Source organism: Periplaneta americana, chromosome 15, assembly GCF_040183065.1.
Source record: "Periplaneta americana isolate PAMFEO1 chromosome 15, P.americana_PAMFEO1_priV1, whole genome shotgun sequence".
Lineage (NCBI taxonomy): Eukaryota > Metazoa > Arthropoda > Insecta > Blattodea > Blattidae > Periplaneta > Periplaneta americana.
The window spans coordinates 148,072,013-148,095,689 of record NC_091131.1 but is presented as its reverse complement, the minus strand read 5'-3'; the positions used below and the strand labels follow the sequence as shown (position 1 = coordinate 148,095,689).

General features: G+C 36.2%; 2 long non-coding RNA genes across 7 annotated transcripts in view; one reads left to right on the top strand and one right to left on the bottom strand.

Moving 5' to 3' along the window:
- The window catches only part of LOC138715437 (uncharacterized), a 125,627-nt gene extending 125,202 nt beyond the window's left edge, over positions 1-425 (bottom strand). For all 6 annotated transcript variants that reach the window (XR_011336334.1, XR_011336338.1, XR_011336333.1 and 3 more), the window contains exon 1: positions 237-425. This is a non-coding gene — a long non-coding RNA (uncharacterized lncRNA). The remainder of the gene's footprint in view (positions 1-236) is intronic.
- Positions 426-2,000: 1,575 nt separating this feature from the next.
- On the top strand, positions 2,001-10,458 carry LOC138715438 (uncharacterized). The gene is made up of 2 exons (XR_011336339.1): positions 2,001-2,253; positions 6,209-10,458. It is a non-coding gene; the product is annotated as an uncharacterized lncRNA (long non-coding RNA).
- The last annotated feature ends 13,219 nt before the right edge of the window (positions 10,459-23,677 follow it).

The following is a 23,677-nucleotide window of genomic DNA, read 5'->3' as shown; positions in this document are numbered from 1 at the left end:
TGGCCCGGGTTCCAATCCCGGTCGGGGCAAGTTACCTGGTTGAGGTCTTTTTCCGGGGTTTTCCCTCAACCCAATACCAGCATATGCTGGGTAACTTTCGGTGCTGGACCCCGGACTCACTTCACCGGCATTATCACCTTCATATCATTCAGACGCTAAATAACCTAGATGTTGAAAAAGCGTCGTAAAATAACTTAAAACAACATAACCTGTGAAGTTAAAGAAAAAAAACCTGCCTGTTTTCTATTTCCTTCAATCCATTAGCGGGGCGCTGTATAACTTCTCCTGCTGCTATCCGATTAACAACGGTTTCGTCTAATTTCCGAATTACTGCCGGTCGATTCGTTGTATAAAATTAAACTCATTTATTTCCGTTTATTTCATTCATATTGTAATTAGTGATGGGCCGCTCATGAGCGAGTCGTTTCGAATGAACGACTCCCGCGCTGGAGCGGCTCTCCGCTCCCTCCTTACAAAAGAGCGAGTCGTTCATTGCATTTCGCTCCCTACTCTTGGGAGGGCTAGGCAACTTCACCTCGCTCTCTTGCTTCGGGCTCACTCCCAACGCTCCGCTCCCTCCACAACAGCACAGCGCTCCACAGCTCCATTACAGCTGTATACAATCCCTGATCACAACGATGCCCAGCACGTCTGTCAGTGTGGTCATGCGCTTCAATGCAGACACGTTTAAACGTTGCCTATTGTCATGTTTCTGTTCTCCTTATTGCTAAATAAATCATGTTTGCACATTAGCCGTTTTTATGTACCATTGTACACTTTCATAATTGCTATTTATACTACTTTACCAACAGTAACGTCGCCAGGATCAGAGCAAGGGAGGTGCGGATGGGGTGCGAGATTTAAAAATGGGGTGCGAGCTGTAAAAATGTGGCACATAAAAAATTCAAAATGTTCTCTCATGCACTTGCGCGCATACTATACATCTGTTTATTATTATTATTATTATTATTATTATTATTATTATTATTATTCAATCCATTACGATACACTATGGGACGCAGTTTTTTCACATCCGAGAAATTGTTTGTTTTTGTTCTTCAAAATAATTTATGCCTAGTATTTTGTTAATAAGTTGCCCTTTGGAGTGTGGAAAGGGGTGCTCCGATTTTTTATGGGGTGCTTGTGCACCCTTTCGCACCCCCTAGCGACGTCCCTGTTTACCAACACTTTCAGAACTGTTTTTAATTGATCTGTTTATACTACATACCGATACTTCACGATTGTTACTGGTTCGTAAAATAGCGTAAGTAATGTAAATGGGCTCTCTCCCTCTGGGATAACATGGAAACTTACCTTACTGTACGTGTACAAGAAGCTTTTCTCCGCATTCACAGACCGATGCAAACCGATTCGAATGTCTATTGCAATGCATCTATTGAGAAGCATGTGTACTGTGTCATACAGTTAACAACCCGCCCTGCAGTTATCGTAGAAGAGTCGGAGCGGTGCGGTGGTGAAGCGTGGTGTGAGTGATCACTAGGAGCGAGCTGGTTGAGAAAGAGGGCGGGTACTGTACCGCTCCGCTCTTTTGAACGACTCTCAATGAACGACTCCTCAAAAGGAGCGGGAGTCAAAGAGCTAGCTCGCATCAATGAACGACTCCGACCAATCTCTAATTGTAATTCGCACAACTGCTCTCATTGCTGCCAACACGATAATGCTGAAAGTCTCCAAATGCCACGCAAAAAGTCCCCATTTTTTCAAGTAAAATACCTACCTAAAATTTTAAATAAATAAATATTCTATATTATTTTGCGTAAAGTACCATATACTGAATTCCAGATAACAAATACTGAGATAAACAAAAATTTGATGCGAAATGTATTAGCCCAGAGCACACATATAACAGTAAGTGCCCTTTCACATGAGCATCATCGACAAAGAGCAACCGACTGCCATCACACGGAATTTGTTTTCCATGTCACACTGAATATCGATCGACAGAGATAGTTCAAACGTAAACAGTAGAATAATGAAAATCATATTGTGAAGCGAGAAAATGAATAGAGGGACAGCTCACGTGCCTCAGGTGAAGATATTGTCATCCATGATATTGTTTTCATACATGAATATTTGAAGAGGAGATAAAGAAGTAGGCGATCGCAGTGAACAAGAGGTTTAAGAATTATTATCGTTTGTCCATTAATACATACAAGGAGATAATAGAGAAAGTGAGGACACAGATTTCAGGAGAAGCATAAGTTTCGAAGAAAGGCTGACTGTAACTTTCAGGTAAGCATATACATGTTTTTAATTGGAGGTTTGAAAGTGGCATTCAGTATTTACATAACGAAAAGTATTCATGCCATTTTGTGGAAAGTAATAAGTTATAATAAATTTCGTAGCATAAGGCTGTATGACTTATGTTGTAAATAAATTCGGACAAATTAAGACTAAATTAAACTAACCTAACCTACACTCTAACCTACCAAAGACCTAATATAACCTTACATACAGTGAGTGCAGTTTGATACATGGAATAACATTTTGAAATAATACAGCAACGAAATAGGTATAGCCTATAACATTTCATTAATATTAATAACTACCGTAACTGTTAATGCACAATAATTGGCTAAACTCCAGAACATGGATTGCACCCTTCCCCTCTACCCCCACCGCACCTACCATGCAACTAGCTACTTTCCTTGCAGACTCCTCCCTCTCTCGCGTTCTCACGCTTCATCTCGCTCCGTCCGAGACACGCGCCACCTCGAAACACCATGGCGGCCACTGACGATCTCCGTAAACATCGCGCCGATGATCCGACGTGTAACACATGATGAAAAAAGCGGGGTATCGGGGCTGCAAGCCCCGATGATGATCCGACGTGTAGCACATGATGAAAAAAGCGGGGTATCGGGGCTGCAAGCCCCGATGATGATCCGACGTGTAGCACATGATGAAAAAAGCGGGGTATCGGGGCTGCAAGCCCCGATGATGATCCGACGTGTAGCACATGACGAAAAAAGCGGGGTGTCGGGGCTGCAAGCCCTGACGAGGGGTGTTGGCACTGAAAAGTGCCTTTTGGAAAACATGATGCGCATTTGACAACCCATCACCAGTATCTGTTTGCGAAGTTAATTTCATGTCGCCACCACATTTAGGGCAAGTGTACGTACTTGCTAATAACCCTTTCTGCTGCAAAAACCGTATCAAATTACTGATATCGCTCCTAAAGTTATGCACGGCGAAAATATCGACGAACGATTCCATGTTCCTGGTAGAGTAACACAGTCGCACATCCAACCCTTTCGCACGTCGGCACAAAACTGTCGCCACGCCAAGATGTCCAGCGCATAGACAAATAACAGCGTCACCTGTTAATTTCGCCACCCCTTCTTTCTCTGATTGGCTTTTCGTGGCTTAAGTCCCGTTAACTCAACGCTCCTTTACTCACTCACCCGCCCGCCCGCCCGCCATCTAGTCGCATGAATTTACATTAATTTATGCACTTAAAATACAACTTAAAATCGCTTCATTATAACATATATATCCCTCAACATTATTACAAGCGAAAAAATATTGCTTTCATGATGATTTATCTTAAATACCATCACGTCTACACATTAATTTATTCTTGATGATTGACACTTGCAACCCGCATGTTGCACTTTTTTCTTCTTCGTGAACATATATACGAGTTCCGAATTTTTTCTACCAAGAACACGTGTTCTCCAGAGAGACTACTGAGGATTCCGGCTGCTGAGGGCTGAGGACTAGAGGATTCAACAATGAAGATGAACACATGAAGAAGAATAACAACATATACAACAAGGACATAGAAGAACAGAATACCACCCCATGAAGAGATAAAGAGAGAGAGAGAAAGAAAAGGAGGAGAGAGAGAGAGAGAAGACAGGAGGGAAAGGAAGAGGGAAATTACCCTCCAGCAGGTAATTTTTTCCCTTCACAGCTTATGTTGGCATGCCCCCCACCCTTCATTACCCATAATTCCCACCGTCCCATAGTGACTTGGGGAGGGGATGGAAGGTGCAATCCATGTTCTAAAATTTTCCCCAATAATTAATAACAATGGACTGTAGGACATATTTATTTATACTGTACGATCACACGTCGCTACTTTTGCAGCGCTGCAGTACAAAAAACTGCGCAACTTTCGTACTGCGACGTGTGAACAACGGTGCAACCCGAAAAATAGCGGCTGCCGAACCTGCTGCCCGCTACTTTTCCATGCTGCACGCAACTTAAAAGTAGCGACGTGTGAACAGGGTTCTCAGGGTTGCAGCTCCAGCATTTTTGATATCGGTTTTGTTGAAACTTTTGCTGCGGTTGCAACCAGTGTTACCACCCAAATGTGCCAATAATACTTTTATTGTTTGGATATATTTTAATGTTAAATGTGATGAAAATAAATTATTTGTAACAGTTATTGAATACACAACACAGTCTGAGCATAATTACTGATGATATAATTCATTTTTTAAATTTTCCGTAGCGTAGTTCCAGACAGGAGGGTTGCCAACATTGATTACGTGAATATACTGTTGGTTATCATTTAAGTATATAGGCGTTTTTAAAAGCTTTATAGTCAAAATAATGTCAATTTCTGAATACTAGATACGACAGAAAAGCAAATAATAGATAAGGAAGCTTTCGCATGAGTTTCTTAATAATGCGAACATAACCACAAAATGTAGGCTATATTGAGAAGTCAACACTGAGATGGGAACCTGCAGCATGACTGCGGCTGCAAAAGTAGCGCCTTGCGTGTGAACAGACTCGCAACCTCCAGTTGCAACTTTTGCAGCAGTCGGGTTGCGCAGCACGAAAAGTAGCGTGCAGCGTGCTACTTTTGGCTTACGTGTGAACACGACACGCAACTTTTGCAGCTGCAGTATAAAAGTAGCGCTGCAAAAGTAGCGACGTGTGACCGTACCTTAATATTGATAAATTGATATGAGATGTGGCCATGTATTCTTGACGGTTTTGCTTTAAGTAATAGAATTCCACAGAAAATTTAAGAAATAACTTAAGTCTATCTTTATTGCATTAAAATAAATTTCCCAGGACGAATTACTTTATAAGCACCTTCGGTGTTCTATATTTTAATACACGGTGCATTTATTCTTTGTTATAAATTGAATCGTGAACTGCAGAAACCCAACAAGTCATAAGTAGTTTTTCTCAAATTCAGTTATTCATATAGTTGTAATATTCATACATAGGCCTTTGAGGGGTTGAGGCTCAGTGTGCATTTCACAATGGCAATAGCTTAAGTTACAGTGAATTGCAGTGAGGTCGCAAGTTTAGGGCATGTGGAATTTTTTAGTATCGGTAATTAATAAAAAGTCAGTTTGCTTTTCTTTCTTTTTTTACAGGTTTACAGGAATTTGAAGAATTACATGTGCTATTCACACAATTTGTTAGTGTTAGTTGGGAGGCCGAGGCATAGATGGGAGGATTATATAAAATGGATTTGAGAGAGGTGGGATATGATGGTAGGGACTGGATTAATCTTGTTCAGGATAGGGACTGATAGTGGGCTTACAAGAGGGTGGCAATGAACCTCTGGGTTTCTTAAAAGCCATAAGTAAGTATGTATTGGCACAATTTAGTATGTTTGTGTACTTTTTTCAATGTCTTGGCTTATATATGTATGTATATATATATATATATTTATAATATACAAAAATGGCCTTCTCTGTCTTCTTTCCTACCTAAAATTGTTTTCAAGAAATAAAATGATTGTTATTGGTCGTGAATTGCTGAAATCCCACATGTTCAGGCAATTCACACTTTTTTCCAGAAAATAGTAAAGAAAAAAATTGAAGTTCGTGTATGTCATACATTAGAATTTATTATTATGCTTTAATAAAGAAATAATCACTTCGAAATACTAAACGCTTTTGAAGATAATCAGTTTTTTGTATCACCTAAAAAATTTACTCTGCAATTCATTATTCAATTAGTAAACAGTTAGCAGCACAAATTCAAGAAAAGACTTACCTTCATTCTATTCAAGCTAAAATTCGACTTAATACAAGTATTCGGTATTCAAATACATTCATCTGGACCAGAGAACAGAATCAAGAGAATATTCTGCATTGCTTAAAACATAACTGACCTAATTATGTACATGAACACATCTCTTATCAATGTATCTTAATGTTAATTCCTCACTTTTAATGCACCACAATTAACAATGAACATATTTATTTTAAAGGTTCCTGGCTACAGATTTAGGATGGCACATAATACTATCAGTGGATTTATCCCTGGAATCTATTCATCACTGTAGCCGAAATTCTTGGTATTCCCAAATAAAGAAGACTGGGCTACCATTGCACACAAATTTGAAACAAAGAAACAGTTTCCTAATTGCGTGGGTGCATTAGATGGGAAGCATGTGAGGATGCAAAAGCCAGACAACAGTGGATCTTTATATTTTAACTACAAGATGTATACATCCATTATCCTCATGGCACTTGTGTCTGCAGATCTACGTTTCATTGTCATTGACGTTGGATCATTTGGGAGGAACAGTGGTGGTGGGGTATTTGTAAGTTCTGCATTTGGGGAGAAAATAATTAATAAACAGATAGGCTTTCCAGATGATAAGCCACTGTACACTGGAGGACCAACTTCACCTCATGTGATAGTGGCCGACAAGGCATTTAGATTACTGCCTAATCTAATGAAACTGTATCCAAGGCGGGGCCTCACTCCTGACAAGAGAATATCCAACTTTCAATTGTCACATGCAAGAAGCAGTGTAGAGTGTGCCTTTGGGCTATTGGCTTCCAAATTTAGAATTTTTCATACACCTATATCAGTTAAACCTGAGAATGTAGACAAAATAATAAAAAGGCTACGTGTGTTCTACATAACATGATATTGGACAGAGTTGGGAAAGTGTGTGATGAACTTTTGCCTTTGTGAACCTAACCAGTGAGATACAGAGCAATACAGAAACAAATGTGAATGCCTCAAGTCGTTGCTCACGAGAAATTAGAGACAGATTTAAAGAATATTTCAACAGAGACTATGTTACACAAGGGGAATAGACAAGCAGTAGAGTTTTAAGACTCTTAACCATTTTTAAATTTATCATTTACCGGTACCATTTTGGAGCAAATATATCACATATTGTTTGAACATTATGCCTGACAAATCATAATTAATATGGTAAGGAATTGCATATAGAATATGATAATAAGATTATAATTACTGTATTTATTTGGAGAGTTTAGAATAAAGCCTGGTTCAGACGGTGCGTGTTTCTGTGATGGATTCCAAGGTGGCTGCACGGATGGGTCGCCTGCGTGGTCACTCACCGGAAGTAATGCGCTCTGGTGTCTCCGTGGATGGTTAGCTTGCTGGATTTCGAGGGTAGGTTCCTTGCTATTTTTCGTGATGGTTTGCAGGCTGGAAACCAAAGATGATCATATAATATCACCACTGAAACCATGTCGCCATGTTCGTTGTTTTCCAACTAAACCTGTTTTTTCTATATTTTCTAGTTTCTAAGAAACGACAATTAAATATCGGACTTTAGCTGTTTTGCACTTATGGCTTAATTACTTTATTACGACATTTACTACTGTTAATGTAGGACTTTAGTTGTTTTCCACTCACGGTTTAGTTTCTTTCTGACCATGAGTATTGGCAGCAGATGAAGCAGCAGATGATTTTCCAATTTGAACTGTGAAAAGAGCCAGCTCCGTGTGAACAACTACCATCACCGTAGGCAACACGGGAGCCAGCCAGTCAGCACGCAGGCTACCCATCCGCACAGCTACCTTGGAATCCATCACAGAAACACGCACCGTCTGAACCAGGCTTAAGTTAGGTTAACGCATGTTTCCTTCATTTATTTAATAGTAATTTATAGTATAAGAGTGTAAAATTGGATTTTATAGCTTGGGCGATAATTTCCAAGAGTGCATAAAATCTCTTCACTCTCATGTGCTATACAATATTTTATCCATTACTGGTATCTAAATTCAATTTTAAATTGTACGCCTTTTCTTTGTCATGTATTGTTTGTGAACAAGTTATAAATGAATGAATGTAAGTTATGGATTTTATGGTTGCTAATGTGAAATAGTAATATGCGTTACAAGAGCGGTATGTTGAAGTTTTCATGTTCGAGGAAAAGTTTGAAAAAGTGAAACATAGTTTAGCTTTTTTAATTTCCGAGAATTGAAAGAAAACATACCGCTCGTGTATCGTACATTATTTTGTGCGAAGATCGTTTATTACATACCTGAAAGAGGAATTTCTAATTAGTTGCAATGAAATCTCCATCTTGGTTTCTGTTCAATGACGGCAATTTTGGAAAACAAAAATATCTATCTTCAACATTGTTGCTTTAAAATTTTTTTCTGTGTTTACTATACTCCAGCAGGCCGTGATATACGTCTGTCTTTTTTTCCCCCCCAGTCTATAAATGCGAACTTTAAACAAACGGCTTCCTTAATGTTACATGCATCACGAAATGCAGTAACTTTAGTGGAGTTTTAGAGTTTACTTAATTTTTGCAAATGTATAAAAACAATAATTAACAGTGCAATTTAGGTGAAATTGCAGTGGTAAGTTTCCAATTTATAATTATTACTATATTGAATGTCTCTAAAAATAATATGTTAAAAGCCTAAAGCAGTAAAATGAATATGTCACTTAAGCGGTAAGAAGAGGGAAATTGTTATGTGTCTTTCGGTTGGGAATACTGAATGTGGAATTTTAGACTTACCGCGGGTTGGTTTTGTGCGGAAACCAAGCAAATACGCACGATCTCGCACAAAAGTTTTTAATTCAGTGCTGTGTAAAAAGCCATTGTTTAGATTGATAAGAACAATGAAATTAAGACCAGTTTTGAAACCAGTTATAGATAAAATATTTAATAGTACTAAGGCATTTGCGTAGTTCATTGCATATCACTGCAATGTATATTTGTTTGTAACTCAAGTGATGAATTTTATATGCATGTAAATCGAATTAATCTGTTTGTTATATAGTGTATATTTTTATAGAGGCCACTCTGATTACCTGGTTGGTTTTTATCCCCCTCCCCCTTCGAGTTATTTTTTTTTTACCACCTTAAAGCAAATTTCAAATAATCTATGATGAATTCTTGGCCTCATCTCATCTCGCCAAAAATTTGTGTAACTCTTGAGTTTTTCTACATTTTAAAACTTCAGTGCTAATGTAAGTTCTGTGGAATACAATAAGTGTAGTGGAAAATAAATTAAAGTGCAACTTCGCTAATATTATGAAAGGAAAAAAATCAGCTCGGTCTCGATCATTACACTGTTCCAGCCACCTTAAATGAGTAGCTATATCAAAACAAACTCGTTATATTAGTGAGCAAAATAAAATTTATCAATATGGTACAGTATGCATTCCTTTAACATTTAAGAAGTCTTTGTATTACACCAGTGTATTAATACTGAAAGTAAGATATTTGTGTTTTGAAAGAAAATTAAAAATCAGTATGATAATAATGAACAAGTTTGAGTATGGTACCTGTTGGCTTCTTGCTGTTCACTAAAAATTCTCCACTATTAGATCCTACATTTGAGAGCTGATGTAGAATTTTGAGGAGAATTGTGAGTATAAGTAAAATGTGTTGATTTATTTGTTCTGTTCAATGCTATAACTTACGATATCTTGATCGTGAAATTTTTCGTCCTAAAAGAGCTGTCTAGACTCACATGACTAAAAATTGGTATTTGGTATTTTATTAATAACTAACACTTTATTTTTTTTGCAGAACTTTCAAAATATAACTTTCAGTTCACAACTAGCTATTATTACCTCAACCTCAAGTTCTGAATTAAGAAAGCTCTTCCCATACTTACTGAGTGAAAGGACTTGATGAATTCTCTAGTTTTAGAATTAATTTATTGAACTTTAGAAATCATGCTGAGATATTTAACTTCAGTGTTGAGTGTAAAACTTCTGTTTCATAATATTCTGATAACATTGAGAATAAGCCTTACATATGTTCTGTTTGTTTCCTTATACTGTATATTGAAATGTTTTTATTCTCATTGTTACAGAGACTTTGTCACTGTGTTTCATGATAAAATAAAGTAGGCCTACCATATATATTTTCATAAACTTATCCTAATGTAAACTTACTCATTATCTGGGCAAGAACTTTAGACAACTTATAGGATATACCAATGCAGTATTAATAACAATATCATTGTAACATAAGCAAAATAAAAACTATTATGACTATTACCTAACACCGGTATGGCCTATATAGACTAGGTTGTAATCTGATATAAAATGTTCAAATATTATGTATGAATATCTTGCCCTACTCATTATATCACAAAAAAATTGTTACCTTTGACTTCGAAATTCAATCTGGAAATATAAGAAATAAGGAAGCATAAAAATGTAACGTAAAAAGAAGAAATTTAACAACACTATTTTTTATTAAACACTACCTTCATCATCTAACATGGTGTTCAGAATTTCTTGAACTCTAAGTTTGAAGGCCCTTCGACCTCTTTCACTAAGTTTTTCCACATCCTCGTGTAAACTTTCCAGAAATAACATGGTTGAAGTTTTTTTTTCCCCACTATGTAGTTTTTTTTTTAAGTATTCATTCAGCACACCATTGTCACTTTCCTTCCTCTTTCTAGAAGCTCTACCATTCATACTCGTCGAACTGGAGGTGGCAGCAGAAGTCTCTTCCAATAGAAATTCCACGTCCTGTACTTCCTCCTCCTCTACAACCTGTGAAGGTACTTCTGGTATGTCTGGTGCTACTTCAGTAGGGGTGTTTGTAAACGAACTGGAAAGAATAATGATATCTGATATAATATGCCTTGTTTATACAATCTTCCTCATTTTTTTTTTCACTAGCCAAATACATCTAATTGCGGTAGAGATCCAGATTAATTTAGTAGGTTAGGAAAATTAAAAGAACATAACCTAACTTAAATTATTCATAAACTACACTAAACCTAACCTAACATAAATTAATAATAAATCTAGCTGAACCTAACAACCTATTGGGATGTGGATATTTATCTACATTTCTTACAGGCTTAGAGCTATAGAAGAAAAGAAAAATATTTTATCTTCTTCCAGCAACAAATGGCTCCAAAAAAATTGATGGCATCAACGTATACAACCACTTCTTTACTTCCGATGCTCCAGAGCCTGAGGGGAGCACACTGCCTCTTCTACTTCTATACCCGGCCCGGCACAAGTCTTTGCTGAAACAAAGAATTACATGTCATGCAATTGTTCACATAGCCTACTCTTTGTGACTAAAGAAAACAGAATTGTCCATTAAATGTGTTGACTGAGTGATAGAGGTTAAGTATATGGTATTGCTTTTGATTATGTCATGAGTATAATTACTATTCTTATACAGGGTGATTCACGAGGAAAGGTAAAAAATTTAGGATACGATATCTTAGGCCATTTTGAGTGAAAAAGTTCATATGAACGTAGGTCTGTTTTCGAATGATGGCAGAGCTAGATGCATTTTTTTGGTAAAACGTCTCACCCCAATGTGAATCAGACGTTACCATATGCTGCTGATATGAGACAAGGTCACCCATTGATCGCAATGAATGAGGTAACACTGGAATCTGCATTGTGAGCGATGTAGATAAGAGAAGAGAAACAAACTGGGTGGTGAGGCATTACAAATGTCACAACAAATACACTATCACTTATCAGTTCACAGCAGTTCAGTCAGTTACCTACAGTACAGTAGTTATACAGATACAGTTATCGGAAGTGTTAAGTTGTGTTTTTCAAGATGCCTTATAAGTTTTCGACTACAGACTATGCCGATATTGTGTATGTTTATGGTTTGTGCAATGGAAGTACCTTGCGTGCCATTGCTGAACATTAACGACACTTTCCGAACAGAAGGGTACCATATCGAAGAGTATTTACTGTCTATGAGGTTGGATGAAAGACTTGGTATAGCAAAGGAACGGGGAAACGAGAGCAGCATTAATCGATTGTATTTTGGATGCGGCATAAAGAACAATATGCAACTCTCCCGAGCGATAAGCGCAATTCACGCCTGAGCGCAACAGTGCATTGAAGCAAAAGGAGGTACCTTTGAAAATGTGCGAAAACATCGACCCCGACATCTAGAATATTAGGTATGTATGCATACGTGAATATTACACTTGTATCTGTTTTACCTCTTTTTTCGTGTTATATGCAATTCTATGTTTTTTTTTTGGTGATCAATAAGATCTCCCAGCTAGGTCCAATGGACCCGTCGACCAACAGCAGGTGTGGTCCTCCAGACATTCTGGGGGTTGTGTGTGAATGAAGTAGCCACCAAAACGTTAAAATATGGTGTTCACTTAAATCGGCTACAACTTGCCATTTTTCAGTGGCTGGTCATGATAATATCTTTGAAAAGTATTGGAGTGCAAGAGGTCAAATGACTTTATTGTCAAACGCCTGGCATTAGAAAACAACAACAACATGTTTTTTTTTTATCTGTACTGTCTATTATAATTGGGGCTTTGTCCTGTTATGGACATAAATAGATAAATAAATCAGAAACTGTTTTGTGTTGAGAAATTCACTGAATTATTGCTGTGTGAATTTTCTGTTTCTGTTTTGCATGTATTTATCAACATTCACATCACGGTCTAGGCACTGAACAATATCACTTTCCGAATACAGAACCAATAAGTTTGACAATCGATCCTGTGTCATTGTTGACCGAAGCCATTTGTTTATTCTGCACATTGTTGAGAAAGTCCTTTTGCATGTTTCGCAGTTTTAAGGCAGCTTTAATGCTATTAACATTTGGAAGAACATCAGCTGTTATTTTATCCAGAAGTTCACTTATTATTACTTGCAAAGTGTCCTCTTTGAGTTTAGTGCTTACCACATTCCTAGCAATATCTATATCAGCTTCTAACATTCTCTTATTTGTTTGTGGCACTGAATAATGAATGATCAATAAAATATCTTGCGCCTTCTCAATATCTCAATCTCAAAAATTCTTCACATGACATTGCTAATATCATACCTCCATCTGAAAATCTTATTTCTGCTAATAGCATGTCAAGTACAGGGTAATACAAACACTTAAGCTATTTCTTACTCTGTGTTGATGCACTGTCAGCCCTTCCTGTATCTTTGCCCCACAGTTTCACTAACAATATAGTCATCAAATTTTTTTTTAAATTGTGCGAGGTCGTTTTAGTCTGTATTTACATCTTTCTTGCTCTGTAAATGTGTCATTCTCTTTCAAAATATCTTTAGGAAAATGTTGTAAATTATTATTGTTACAGTATTCTATTACTTCTTCCCACATCTCCAACCACATCTTTTCATTCCTACTTGACTCCAAATTTCCAATAGCCCCTTGAACTGCCAGATTGCAGGAAGCAATACATGAATTGAGACGCTGTAGTGATCTACGTACAACATTTGTATTTGAAAAATGACGTTCTAAAATATCAGAAACACAAGGAAATCTGAGGATTGAATATTTTGTAGCAGTTCTTCAGCAATTGAACATCTTGGGTGTCTTAAGTTACTAGATGTATTCTTTAGCACCCTTACTATTGCAGGATATGTTGCTTTAATGGAAATCAAAGCCCAGCGAGTATCACTGAGTTTGTTGATTTCATGCTTATTTATTTTAAGCTTTTTCTGAATATCCACAAATTGCACATGCGTATCGGGATGAGAGAAAATTTCATATAATGACTCATTATATTAAATCCATAACAAGCAAGTAGAAACTATAACAAGATTTAATTTGTGAGCCATGCAGTGTATGTAAGATGCATACTTGAGGTTTTCATGAACTAAAGCCTGCAATCCACTATTAACACCCGCCATAACAGCATCATAAGATTGCCCAATCATTAATGCTGTGATCCCCAAATTCTTAACATGTGACTGAAATTATGTGCACTACCAGTACATGAAGTTCCTAATAAGTTTTCCTTTACAGCAGATCCCTTAGCTATCTAACACATATAGCCTACTCATCTCTTGGCACTTATGAGACTTAGCTTCATCCACAAGAAGTGCATAAAACCCCGCATCATTAATTTCTTCAACAATTTTTGTCACTGTTTCATTATAACATATCTCTAACAATTCGTTCTGTACAGTTCCACTGGTCAGATTATAATAACAACTGAATTTACTTTTGAAATGTTCGTGTTTCGAAAAAATTTCACATAACTCCAGAAAGGTTCCTTTACTGCACGATTCTTCAACATCATTATGTCCTCTTATACCTAAACCCTGCTTTGCTAAGTACAACAGTATGTCAATTATCTTAAATAAATACTGTCGATTTTTGTTAATCAGATCCTTGTGTGAACTGAAAATCTGTGTGATTACTGATGCTTACAATGTTCCATATTAGTCCATTTAGTAACTGAAAACAAATGAGATGAACTTATCGCGTGTTTACTAAGTTTTTCTGATATTTTCTTCCAGTTGTGAGTGCCCTTTTTGGTAAATACACATTCTTTACCAGAACTCGAAAATTGTCTGCAAGGAAAACAAAATACAGCATCTTTCTCCACACTGTACTCTAGCCATTCAGATTTATTGTACCATGAAGTTGTAAAACTTCTCTCAATACCAGCATATTCACTTTGGGGAAACTCCGAGACAACTGGTCTGGAAGTGCCACTAATAAGATTGCCAAGATCAGAAATATCTACTTCACTGACTGCATGGTCACTAGCACTAGCAATAGGTTGATCATCACACAGTACTGGTTACACTAGCATTAGCATCAGTAGTGATGCTGATAGTGGTAGTGATTACTTATGTTGCAACTGGAGCATTTTTAACACTAGTTAACCCATTTTTAGATTTTTGTACACTGACAAAGAATGAACAAATGTCTCAAACTCATTGCCCCGAAATCTCTCGCACAGCTGGCAATCATAATAATGGTGTATTGACGGTACAGAGTCACAGTTCCGTGTTTGTTGTGCATTGTTGTCACTGATCGGTATTTTTATAACATATTCACAACAATATATTGAAAGTAAAATTGTAACAAAATATACAGACAGTTTTACATTTAATTTATCTGTTTATTTCAAAAAGCAAGATATCATGAAATATAAATTCAAATTATTTTATTTAATCTCGTCTTTAAGTTTATTTACACATTATACTGGAATCACTTTTCTTTTTTTCTGCATTGTTGTGCAGTATGTTATTCATATTTCTCCAATGCTTCTATTCCTCAAATGATGTATAGAAATTCTTATACATTCAGAAATTTAAAATAAATATTATAGTCCAGACACATGATCTAAAGATTTAATTCGTCAATTTAAGTACAGAAACGTAATCAGAAACAAAACCAAGAAAAATCTTTTAAATGCAGTATTTTCTAACATTAATAAAAAAAAAAATAGGAGTTCAGACAAGTTTGGGGGGGGGGCAGTGCCCCCACCATAACTCCATCTATGGTCCTATATATGTCATTTCAAACTTGAATTTTAAATTTCTGACCACCCAGTTCCTCTCAGATTATAACATACCGTAAAATGCAGGTGATCACTTAAAACAGATAAACTTCACTCTGCTTGGACTTAGAAAGTTGTTTCAGGACTTAAAAGAAAGCTAATTCATTGTTCAACAATTTTGAGTGAGGAAATTAAAAAAAGTAATATTTCATTTATTTAAAAAATAAAAAAGCTATTTTAAAACTATTTTTTTATAATTATATATTAGAAAAATCATAAAAATTGTAAATTAACAGATAACAAAATTCCATCTCTCCAAATCACTCGTTCGTAGGCTATGTCTTCATCATGCCATGCATATTTGAAGTATTTATCTTTAATGGCTACAGAGTTTTTACAGTTTCATCATCATCATCATCATCATTGGCTCAACAACCCATTGAGAGTCCTAGCCTTCCTCAGTATTTTATTCCAGCCGTCTCTACTTCTGGCCTTGACTGTCCACATTCGTGCACCAATAAAGTTGGCATCCTCGTATACATTATCCTCCCATCTGCTCCTCGGTCTTCCTTTAGATCTGCTTCCTCCAGGATTGGATGTAAAGGCTCTTTTAGCGGGTCTAGTATTGTCCATTCTTACCAGGTGTCCAGCCCACTGCAATCGACCAATTTTAATAACTGTTATAATATCTGGCTCCTTAAACAGATCGTATATTTCTTTATTATATCTAATTCTCCATTCATTATTTATTTTGACGGGTCCATAAATTGCTCTCAGAATTTTCCTCTCGAAGATACTAAGTCTTCTGATGTCCTGTTTGTTCATAGTCAAGTTTCCGAGGCATACGTCAACACCGGCCTAATAAGCGTCTTATGTATTCTTATTTTACTTGAGATGGTTAAGAATTTCGATTTAATATATTTCAGTAATCCAAAGTAACATTTATTTGTTATAGATATTCTTCTCTTAATTTCAAGACTGATGTCATTATTGATCATGGAGCCAAGATATATAAATTTTTTTACATATTCAAATTTGTAATTTTCAATTGTAAGATAAGTTGGTGCTTTATTAATAATACTTCCTTTGCGGCTGGAGATCATGTATTTAGTCTTGCTCTCATTAACTCTCAATCCCATTATCTTTGCTGCCTTTTCCAGGGAGATAAATGCCTCTTCTAGTGCTTTCTGTGACCTAGCAATAATATCTAGGTCGTCTGCGAATGCCAGAACTTCAACAGACTTATAATAATATTGTATTAGTTGTCTGTATTCCTGATTCTCTTATCGCTTTTTCCAAGGCTGTGTTAAATAGCAAGCAGGCCAATGCATCTCCTTGTCTTATACCTCTGTTGGTTTCAAATTCCCCTGATAAGTCTGACTGGATCGTAATACAGTTTATAGTTTCTTTCATTGTCATCTGGGCTAGTCTAATGAGTTTATTAGGTATTTTCAGTGCTGCCATTGCTTGATATAGTTGTTGCCTATTAATAGTATCATACGCCATTTGGAAGTCAATGAATAGATTGTGTGTCGTTACATCGTATTCGTTAGTTTTACCTAAAATTTGTCTGAGTGTATATATCTGTTCTATTGTCGATCTGTTGGGCCTAAAGCCACATTGGTAGTTTCCGATTTCTCTTTCTGTATATTTAGATAGTCTTTTATAAAGAACATTTGAGAGAATTTTATAGACATTGCTCAGCAGACTGATGCCTCTATAATTGCTACATTCCAAGGGGTTCCCTTTTTTTTTAGTATAGGACATATAATACTGATTTTCTAATCTTTTGGCATGGTTTAATATGTCCAAACTACTTACAGACCTGTTACTAAATCTACGTATTACTCTGTGAAGAGATTTATTAAATCTACATACTTAGACTTTAACAAACAAAATTTGATAACACAATCCCAAGGGAAAAAATGGAACTTTCTGCATCAAAATCCACAGTTAATTCCCGATTTACCACGAAAATCGTCTGTAGCTGCATTTAGATTGACAACAGGCCATGATTGTTTGGCTAAACACCTGCATAGAATTGGAATATATCAGTCCCCTAACTCAACTCAAACCAAGAAATGGATTCGGAACACCTCAAAATCTGTTCTTCATTGGCTGGTCATGATAATATCTTTGAAAAATATTGGAGTGCAAGAGGTCAAATGACTTTATTGTCAAACGCCTGGCATTAGAAAACAACAACAACTTATTCACTTCCACAATTAAATGCATACAACTATTGACATTAATTTGCCATAAATGTTATAGAAAGCATTCTATTGGAGGTATAGCCAGTCGTACGTTAATATATTCTTTCTGAATGCATTTTTCAGAGTATGATACAATAAAATTCATCGAAGCTGGGAAATGTCATTTTGAAGTTAATTAAAATAAACTGATTCCTCCTTGTGCAACTAGTTAAACAATACATGAAAAGTTCCTTGTAATAAAGGACTGTTGACTATTGGATGTACTCAATGTCTTCATCTTTACTTTGCTTATCAATAACTGCATTTCGAAGTACACTAGTATTGCACAGTGATTAGCATCTATGGTGACTGTCCATCTCAAATCCTTCCGTCCATCTTTCATCCGCTCGTGTGGCCTCAGAATGGTGCAGCCGCCACGCGACTGCCATTCCACAGACATTCCGTTCGTGTGAACCGGGCCTAAAGTGGTGCCCTTCTTTGTCTCACTAATAAGTTGATGTAAAGCAGTGCCCATTCATTTCAGAACATGGTTCACCCATTCCTCTTTCTCAATGGGGTGACTGTCTCCATATACATTTAGCCCGACCAGTTCTTTGAAAGCTTTGGAATCCCCATCACTGAGTATTGTTGTATATCTAAATCCATGGCCAACAGATCTTGTCCACAAGCGTACAGCAGCTTCTCGTTCCATGGCAGGAGAGGAACCAATATAGTTTATGATACAATCTGGTTTATGGCCTTCAAACCAAAAGTGAAATTCTGCACTGTTCTCATGAAGCTTTTCTTTGCTACTGAACATCTTTGGCTGTTTTCGATAAAACAACAAAATCTGTCACATATCCTGTGACTACATCAGTCACATAACCGACACCAAAATTTGAGGTATGGCCTCGTTTGTTCCAAGTACCATCGAAACTGACCATAATATTATGTAGCTTGTGGGTATCAAGCACTTCTTGTCTAGGATAAGCTAGAACATCTGTACTAGTGTGTGTAGCAGTAACACATATTTTACTTAGATGATCATTGTATGCAGTTTCAGACAATGGGTTCATATCCATGACCATTGCGAAACTTTCTTGTACCATGTAACCTTTTCCAATTTCGGAAAATGCTCGTACAATCCTGCGTTTGACATCAAAAGCAAAGCTTGAAGTATCATCACACTTTACTCTACTTGATGAAGTAACATTTCCTCCAAAGCCACAATCTTCGCATATAAAACCAGTGTGTGACTATAACCACGAGAAGAACTTATTTCAAGATTTGCTCTGCCTCCACACTTACATCTCAGCCTCCCAACTAATTCAAATAGTTTATTTTTAGATAAAAATAAATAATTGGGACCCTCAATATCATTAAGCCTACCATTACTGTTTCCACATTTTGAAAAATATTAAAAACTAGTCATACCTGTGCGCTTCACTGCAGTTGTTAGAAATAAATATGAAGTAATTACATAATTAAAATAGGACATTTGGTCCAGGGAACATCCGTGTTTGATAGGAGGATAAATTGTTTAATATGTTACTTAATTGAAATTGTATTTAAATAATTAAAATACGATCATTTTGGTCCAGAGAGCAGTCATTTCCTGCAAGGATAATTCTTTTAACACGTGCTTAAATATATAACACTGTAAGTTGCCCATTTATCAAACTTCTGTAATAAAGTGTTAAAAGTAGTGTACACAAGACTCAAGATGGACTGTAATATTCCATCTGACGTATTATCGTAATTCATAAAATAATGCTTATTACATTAGCGTTCATCAATATTTTTCATAGCAATACAGTCCTGGCCTTATAAATGAGAAGAGAAGTGTAGACGTATAATTACTGTGTAACTAAAGCCTCAACCATGTTGGCTTTCTGAAAAATCTGGCGGAAAAACTATAACCACACAAACTTTGGCAAACATTGACCATTCTGTTTCATGTGCTCTGGAAATATAACGTAACAATATGAAATATGGCCCATTTTGTTCTGTTCAAATAATGGTTGGCATATCCCATTTTGATTAATTCATTAATAATAATATATCCCATTTTGATCTATGTACTGATTTTCTCCATGCATTTTATACGTCTAAAATAAACCATTTTGAAACTGAACCTTTCTCTGTATAAAGTCTTCAACCCAAACTTGCCCATGACGTCAGTAATTCATTTTCTAAAAAAAAGTCACATAGCCCATTTTGATCTCAAGCGCCTCATTTGAAAAGAGTAAAATCCTGTCTTAGAAATACGATGAAAGAAGAGGGACTGATCGCATTAGCCATGTTGTCCATTGAAAAGACTATGTTAAATGATATTAATAAGAAGGTGATTCAAAAGTCTGCAACCTACAAGACAAGGCGAATGGAACTAATCTTTAAATAAGGAAGTTGCATGATTTATAATGTATGCAGCCCCTCTGAATTCAATACCTACGAGCCACTACTGTTATTATATTTTGTCTTAAATTTTCATTACTTCTTGTACTTCCATTTGCAGATGGTGTCCAGATGATAACCCTCTGAAACAGTCAACATATCACATGAAGGGCCTGGATGCACTGGTTCTAGTAGATGAAAAAGATGGTAATTTGACTTTTTAAAGTATATCTTTCATTTGTAGCATTTCTCTGTTATGTATAATAAAAAACCACCGATTTTCTAATTAGTTGTGAAGACTGTTCCACTCAGTGTAACATCTGGAAAAAGGGACTAAAAAGTGAAGATTCCATGTATGAACAATCTAAGCATTGTTTACTAAGTTCTTCTTTCTCCTTCACCTACACACTGCAGACAATGATCGTGAAGCAATTGAAAGGAATGGTGGAAGGCCATGTATGGAATTCTATTCTATCTTTACCACATCAACATAACACCTTTCCAAGGTTACTTTGATTTCTGGGAACAAAAATAAGTCGCATGGTGCTAAGATCGGTGATTACCTGACTACAATAGATGAGACAACACATATTTTTTTTTGTGCTGATCAGAAACTTCCTAGTAATGCAAGCCTTGTGACGTATTGTGTAGTCAGGCAATAGGAACAAACTGTTTTCTTCTTGACACTTACACTGTACACAATGGAATCTCAAAGTTTCCAGATAATAGTAACTGTCTGGTCACCGGTCACAAGCATTTTGTGCACAGCTCCCTTGCTGTCATACAAAATAACTTACAGCCTTGTTTATTTTTTATACAGCCGAACCTCATACAACATATTACTATGATGTACTGAAGTAAATATGGAGTTTCAGTGCAGTAATTCTGCATCTCCATATGGTAAAGAATTGGTACAATGGAAAAAAAATTCTCTCTGGCACCAAGACTCGAACTCGGGTTTCCAGCTTTATGTGCTGGTGCTTTATCCACTAAGCCACAGAGAAAAGAGAGAATTTATCTCTGTTCTGCCGATTCTTCGCCATCTCAATACAACAGTTTTCTGGGGACTAGAAAAATTGTATTATATTAGGTTTATTGTTGTATTGAAGGATTATGAAATTTTTCCCAAATTTTCTATTGTGAAAGAGAGAGTACAGTAGAAATAGCTATGAAACATTACATACTGTGAAATAACATTTGATTACCAGCACTGTGTTTGATTTTTCTTCTACAGCTGCCACTTTAATGAAAGTAATCCCATGTCTGACCTTAAAACGTTGTAGCCAACTGTTGTTTGCTTTGAAGTTCAACTCACATTGACAAAATTAACTGCTTTTGACATACAATAGGGCCTGTATGACACTTCTGCCCAGCTGAACTGTAAATGTTATGTGCTTTCTTTGTTTCATTCTTGCTTTATGACACGCACACACACACACACACACACACACAGTATATGAGAGAGACCTATAGTTCTTCTCACACATTTCCTTCTCAAATGGTGTCAGTTTATGATGACCTTCAGTGTAGCACTTTTAAGAACAATCTCTCTTTGGATTCATATTCACCTCTGGTAGATGACAGCACCAGTTGATGCCTCGTAACACTAGTCCCGTGTTTCAATTGCTGCACTGTGTGATCTAGTACTTGGAACATTTGGACGAACTTTTTTTTACCAAAAAGGCAAATATATTTGTTTAATATTCTGTCCTATACTTAGCCTTCATCTGTCATTTTTAAACGTCTGACAGCCATTTTTAAAATGCTATGCACAGCTCTTTTAAACTGTCACAGCCAGTAAAACTTGGGTTTTCTCAGAACTACGTTTGTGATCAATAAAAGGTCCCTAGAGGCTTCTATTTGCTCTGATTTATATGAAACTTTTCAGCATGCTCCAGTGGGTACAGTACACAAAGTTGTGCATGAAATCAGCTCTTCATTATAAACTTTTCATCATATAGATTTTTAACTTTAAAAAAATCAAAGAATATTTTTTATTTTTTTATTTACTTTTATTTATGCAGGGCTGTAGAGTTTATCTTCAGCCTGATAAAGGCAACATGCAATAGTGTGAGATAAGTAAATAAATAAACAGTGAGAAGAGTACAAAAATAGTTCATCTCAGCAAGAATGATGGAATTTGGATGGCCATCATCTTCTCTCTTGCTTCCCAATACTTCTCTACCAGTGCATCAAAGAATATTATCGAGTAAAAATTATGATTTCTATTAAAATTTTTATCTCATTAATCAATACTCAAATCTAAAAATTCATGCACAGTTTTCCTAATCATGAGATGTAATTTAAAAAAATGCAAGTAAAAAATCTGAAGCTGTGAGGAATGTTTTGAATTTATACATAATTTAATTAAAATAAGTGAACATTATTACCTAAGGAACTAACTGAAACTTTATGAAATTTGTTACTATCATTTAAATGTACAGACACAAGAAACACAACGAATTTGGAAGCAATTTATAAAAAATTTTAAAAGTTTCTAAACTCAGTCCCAGTGACCCTTTATAGGAACAATGGAATGATTTGAAATCACAATAAAAACAGAGGACAGTATAAACTATAAGTACAGTAACAACTCACACTTGGCAGTTGGTGTCAAACATGTAAAGGAAAAATATCCAGATTGTACACGGTTTGTTCCCCACAGCTTGACAGATCATGTGTGACTGTATTGGACATGCCTTAGATATCACAGAAAATGCTCCAAGAAAACAAAATTCTTGGAATCGATTTATTGCAACAGATAGCTCTGAAACAGAGTACTGAATTACGGAATGGGAATGCAAAGAAACTGTGGTTGCCTCAGGTACGCCGAGAAGAGTCTTGCGACCTCGGATACCACTCCACTGAAGATGTCTGCCGCAGTTGCAGACAAAACGTCTGGTATAAAACCAACCAATAGACCACGGCCTCTCAGCACGGAAAATGAATCTAGATCTATAGACTCCGGTCGTGAAAGCCTACACTGCAAAATGGGGGGTTGCTGATTTGCTTCAAATGTAGTAAAGGTTTTATTCATCGAGAATTTGTCTCTTTACTGTAACTTCTTTGTTCTTCATTGATAGCACAAACTTTAGTCAGTCGGAAGCACTAAGGCTCACTATGTCATTGGAGAGTACAATAGGATCTCCATTATCCAGCCCTCAACTAATCCTACTGTGGGTTATTTGCATCAAAAAGAAAGAACGCGATTTTTTAAGTGTATTCAATGATGGTTTTAGACTGCTCTTTTCTAGTTCCTGAATTGTGCTCATAGTAAAGAGATAGGTTTGGAAGTAAATCCCGAAAAGATAAAGTATATATGTTTATGTTTCGTGACTGGAATATACTGTAGTACGAAATGGAAATATACAAATTGGAAATTTAAATTTATTCTTTGAAAAGGTGGAAAAGAACGTACGGTATATAAAACCTTAATAAGACCAGTTGTTTTATATGGTGCAGAAACATGAACGTTAAATTGAATAGTAATCTATATAGCTCTACTGATAAATTGTTTGTGTTTGTAATTTGAAGTAGTTTGCATGATATGTATTATCAGTTTCTGTATATCACAACTGGTTGAATTGTTTATGCCTTAAATTTAATTAAATTGTTTTGTATTATAATATAGCTCAACTTATGAAT